This window comes from Nipponia nippon, unplaced genomic scaffold (assembly GCF_047370975.1).
Source record: "Nipponia nippon isolate SJK-2023a ecotype South Korea unplaced genomic scaffold, ASM4737097v1 scaffold_6, whole genome shotgun sequence".
Taxonomy (NCBI): Eukaryota; Metazoa; Chordata; class Aves; order Pelecaniformes; family Threskiornithidae; genus Nipponia; species Nipponia nippon.
In genome coordinates, this window is record NW_028262380.1 from 42,354,238 (window position 1) to 42,360,257 (window position 6,020).

Genomic DNA, 6,020 nt, shown 5'->3' on the forward strand with positions numbered 1-6,020 from the left:
AGATGTACAAAGCTTTCAGAAGATTTTAACTGTACAGCTTCTCCAAGGCTTCCCATTTTGCTTAGTGACTTAAGTTTTATTTACTCTCTGGATGAAAGCACTGTAGTTTTCCACCAATAGCAGATAGTTGTTTCTTTATGTGCAAGTGTTCAGAATTTCAAAGTAAAAATACGTGTTCAAGGATCCAGCCAATACTTCTGCAGCACAGGTAACCCAACCAAATACGGGTCAGGCACAACCTTGCTTAATTGGAAGTTCCACCAGAATCATGGTTTTAGTAGTAACAATAATTCTCATTCCCTCTTTTCCCCCTAGTTATAAATAGCACGTGTCATAACAAGCTAGCACAGATGTGTGCCTTTCCCAGCATCTCTCCTGTGATGAGGATCATGCGAGTGCCTGCAGCCCAGCATCACCTTTTATCTCTATCATCTCAAGCATTTTAATTTAGTCACACATCCAAGCCATCATTGCAGCTTCTTGAGCAGCTCAGTCCTTTCCCCTCTTCCCAGTTTACTGCGACTTTTAGTCAAGTCCACATGATTTTCAGAGTAATTTTCTCCAGTTTGATATTGGTACGTGGCGCCTTTCCTCTCAGACCCATTCAGAGTACTTGGTGTGGTCCCAACTTGCCTGTACCTCCTGCCCTCCTCCTGCAAACGTGGGGCTGGGTCTGTCGTCCCAGCACACCTCATCTGCAGCCCAGCCCGCATCTCCAGGTTCCCCTCCGATCCTCCCTGTCAGCAGCAGGAGTGGGGCTGCCGCTGGCAGGCAGGCGGGCAGGCAAGCTGGTGCAGTGGATGAGGTCAGCCCCCCCCCAGCGTCGGGCTGGGCAGGGGCGGCCAGGCCCCACGGGGTGATGTAGCGCGGGAAGAGCCCGCAGTCCCGAAGCAGCTCTCAGGGCACCAACACTCTCTTCGAAGACAAACCTATCATCGGTGCTAACGGGGGGGCTAAACTAGCAGTCTCCTCTGTGCAGTGCTGCTTAACAGCAAGTTTTCACGTTTCAAATCGGTTTCTTAACCACGTGCAGAAATTTTGAAAGCCCTGACTTTGCTATCAGGAAGGCAATTTTTATCTTAGGTTCAATTTAGAAAATCATTTTATACAACAGAGTGAGTTGATGTGTCTGTTTAATTAGAATATTTTTACAGAGGAATAAATGTAAATGTCATTTAAGACTGATTTTAGTTCTCAGGCAAATACTATTGTCGTTGTCAAATACTACTGTCATATTGTCATTCAGCCAGACCTGAATTAGAAAAACATAATCAAAGTATTACTGCGCAAGCTTTATGTTGGTGATGTGTTGAATAATACACCTCTTAAGTTTCAGAAATCTAGATGTTCATTTAGTTGAATGTAAGCAAAATGCAATTCCATTTGCTGCACATTAGATGCTTTTGCTATCAGCTAATTTAATTTAGAGAGAGTTTGGTTTTTTCCCTGACTGTGGTGAAGTATCTAAAATTAAATTAATACCCTGAACAATGCAAATTGAACAATGGCAGTGAAATCTTATATGCACATACTCTTTCCCTGAACCTCTTTTAAGGCACAGATTCTTGTCTCCTGGGAGAGAGCATTCACTGTGATTAAATGTTCCTGGACGAAGCCATTTGGAGACAAAAGGAAAAGGCTGGGCAACAGGTTCACATAGAAAGAAATTATGTGGCAAATGAAAGTTTTGGGTTTCCCTTTCTGTTTCATCCATCCAAGAGCAAATAACCTCTTTCATTCATAGCTGGGCTTAAGCCCTCTGATGCAAGTGACACAATCTGCCGTTGGGGAAGAGGGGATACAGGGGGAGGAAAGGACGTGGTGTGGTAAGCACATCCTCTGATGCTACCTAGATAGGGGCAGTTGTGGAAGAGCTTACAGCAGTGCTGTGGAGAGCTGCCTGACATGTAGGCAGCTCCGGGCAGGCTGGGTCTCCGGACTTATTTCTCAGTGGGCAATTACCTGGTTCCACTGGATTTTCAGGCTTTTGGCAGATGAAAAACACCTAGAAGTTCTAGACAAGTAGCCACTGTACATGACCCAAATAATTCTGCTGTACAAGGGACATAAATCTCAACCCATCCTATGCACATCATGCGTGCACGTGTTGTTCCACACATTTAGACTTGCGCAAGACATCCCGCTTCTGCTTTACAAGTTTTACAGAGGTAGCAAGGGAGAGCAGTTCTTCCCTGGGAGAATGCAAATATTAACTATAACAACTTCAACATAATCCCTGAACTTCCCCATAAAATACATTTACAAATTTTAGGTTTACACATTATTGATCTGAAGGAAAATATCCCCCTTTATTTCCAAACAGGAGCCCTTCAGCACAGCTGTGATTAATGAATAATTGAGAAAAAAAGATTTTTATGGGGAATTCATTAGAAGAGAGAATGTATGTGTGTACACAGTATGACAGTTCTTATGTTAAACTGTGAGCATGTAGAGAATTATTTCATCTAATTGAATGCCAGTCCCTGAACATCAGTGGTGGTGTTCAAGAATTTACAGTTTTTGTGGAAAACACTTGGTGTTTCGTTCTGGGGGATTCATAGAATCATAGAATCGTTTAGGTTGGAAAAGACCTTTAAGATCATCAAGTCCAGCTGTTAACCTAGCACCGCAGAGTACAGCACTAAACCGTGTCCCTAAGCACCACATCTACCCAGCTTTTAAATACCTCCAGGGATGGGGACTCAACCACTTCCCTGGGCAGCCTGTGCCAGTGCCTGACTACCCTTTCAGTGAAGAAGTTTTTCCTAATATCCAACCTAAACCTCCCCTGGCGCAGCTTGAGGCCATTTCCTCTGGTCCTATCACTTGTTACTAGGGAGAAGAGACCGACCCCCACCTCGCTAAAACCTCCTTTCAGGTAGTTGTAGAGAGCAATAAGGTCTCCCCTCAGCCTCCTCTTCTCCAAACTGAACAACCCCAGCTCCCTCAGCTGCTCCTCATAAGACTTGTGCTCCAGACCCTTCACCAGCTTCGTTGGATTGTCCCTGAAATTCTGAATGCAAGTTTCATTTTAAACTTCATCCTTTAAAAGTCGTTTGCTCTGTGTGGAACCTTGTATTTTAAAACCTTGTGGCCTACAGATCTGCAGCACTTTCAGTTCTGCCTTCGCAATCTGGATTGCGATACACTGGGGCAAATATTTAAAAGAACGCCATTGAGCTGTACTGGTGCATGCCCTAATCTGTCTTGTTTTCTTTATTATTAATAACAGTATTTGAGCAGCCCACTGTAGGCTGTGTCTTAGATGGGAACAGAATGATTGCAGTGTTTGAACTGTAATCATTCTGAATGAAAAGCACTCTGCGAATACAAAGAAACATACATTTTCATTCTTCTAACGTTGCTACCAGGAATACCAGTACCTCACTTTTCTCAAAATGTCTGTGAAAGCTATTGTGTAACCCTGCAAAGCTCAGATATCACCATGAGAGAAGGATAAGGGTCTGGCTGATTCTTTTTGAGAATGAATATCCCAGAAATGTGTTAACAAATCTGGCTGCTGCTAGAAGATTCCCTGCTAGGTGTACAGAATTTGGAGAATACCTTCAAAATTATATTTCCTTTTTATTTTCAACTTACATTAAATCAGATCTGAATCGATATAGCAAATGAATATGCTGTAATGAGACCTGGAAAAAATTAACATGAAGGTATTTCTGTTCCTTGATTTACATAGAACTTTGAACTTTCTCTACGTTTGGCTAATAATGTTGAACCTAAAAGGTTCAAAAGATTAAAAATATTTTCCTGTGCTTTCCTCAAAAAAAATCAGGCATTAACAGAGGTAGAATACCATTGATCTGCCCCAGGATTTTGGCTCCTGCTTATTGTATGCTGGAATTTCTAACCAGATCCAGCTTGAGACGCCAGCCCTAAAACCCTCCTGGTATCCAGGTGCAATAGCAGATAGGAAACTCGATCTTTTCAGTGCACACCACCACGAGCCCGTAGCCACTAAGGACATGGTGGAGCATCTGTGTGCCTCCATAGTACTGGAATAAGCACCAGAAGATGTGGGCACATCCTGAATTAGTGGTGGGCAACAGCACTAACGAAAGGACAAGGTCGCAGCTTTTGTACACTGCACATTTCGGCATGTAGATGCATGCCGGATCAGCAGAACCCTGGAGGAGCAACCGCTGCAGTGTCTCTTTCAGGAAGGAGAATATAACCCAGAAACTGAGAATATAAAACCAAACTATTGTTTTTGTGGAAATTAGAAGTCTTTTCTGTTCTTTTTTCAGCTTGTTACATCACTTCAATATAGAAATACGCTTATGGGTGTCATCAGCATGAATTATCACCAGTTTATCTGCATATAAAAACACTTCAGGAAAAACTTATCCAGTTTGGCTCCTAAGAGAACACCCAGTTTAACCACTATAACATTAGCTTTTCTATTGTTATTTAGCCATGAAAATTTAGCAGAAGGTAGAACACCTCTTGCAATGAAACTATTAGCAAAGTTTGATTTTAGCAATCATGAACATGGCTTGTTCACCCCCATTTTGTCACCACCAGAATGCAGGAACAATTTGAAACACTGAATATTTTTACTTTTTTTTTTTTACATCTTACTTTTTTTAATGTCTTTAAATTAAAATTTAAATTGCATCTAGTGAAAGTCAATATTAAAAAAAAACTAACTGGGCAAACTAATCCCTGTACCGCTGCTAGTTATGTTTATGAAGTTGCACTAGTGCTAGCCTAGTTATTCCATGAGAAGGTTTCGGAGTTACGTCTATATTGATGAATTCTCTTTCCATTTTTCTGGGATAAAGAAGTTTTTCTGACAAGATCAAATTATTTTATCGCCTTATATGGAATCTTCTTTCAATTAGACAACGTATAATTTAATACACTCTCTCACTGTCTGCCTCTCCCCCGAAACAATAAAGAGAAGGGATGGAAACACCAGTTCAGTTTTCTTGGTGGATTATGTAAAATACTGTTTTCAACACAGTTCCAAGAACTTGGAAGACATTATTTAATAAGCAAATAAGCTAGTTCCTGCATCTCTGAGGAAGACTGAGAAGAGTTACTGTCTTAGTATGGGCATAGCCAGTTAGATTGTAAACATTTTAGGCATCCCACAAACATGAAAGGAAAGAGCAGAAAGCCCTTTAGAAATACCTAAGAAAGGAAATACTTTATCACAAACCTAAACCAAAAGAGAACAGCCTTGCTTCTTACAGATACGTTATTCAGTATCCAATGTTTTCATACCTTTTCCACTTCAAGTATTTAACCCACACTTTGGTATCTCAGTGCATTTTTTTTTTTCATCTGGACTTCTTTGTTCAGCTCTTTTCATGGATCTCTCTAATCTTTCCCTCCACGAGCCCCCCAGGTAACATATTTTTTCAATAATCAAGGCCAATTATTTTCTTACAATTGCCACCATTTTCTTTACCTTTTATTAATTTGATGACCGAGTATGCTATTACCTTATTCTCTGCATTGGTCACACCATACATAATCCCATCCATAATTAATCTCTGGCTGGTGGCAAGTCTGATCCAAATGCTTTTTCATTTAAAGCAGCCAACATCACTATAGGAGACCAGCACTGACTTTGGGGAGATGTAGCTCAGAAGGGTAACTATCAGGAATATAACATTGCCTATATCCTCAAGTAACAGCATTTATGCCAAATGAATAGGAGTGTTATTTGTTTCTGCTTCCTAATTGGCATAATAAAATCTTTCCCATTTTTAATCTTTTTTATTCCTTTTTATTTAGTTATTTTTACTTATTGCCAGTCATATAAATTAGGAACTAGCTGTATTTATCAGGGAACTGACTACTTTGTGTTACTCTGTTTAAACTTTTCTATTGGATACCTTTAGGAACTCCTTATTTTTCCTCTCAGGATGAATTAAGTTACTCAGCAATAGTATTTTTATGAAGCCTGTTACAATGGCAATCTATCTTCCATGGCCACGTTCAATTCGCTCCCTAGCAATTCTGCAATAACCCTTAGATGTTAAATTAGTTCC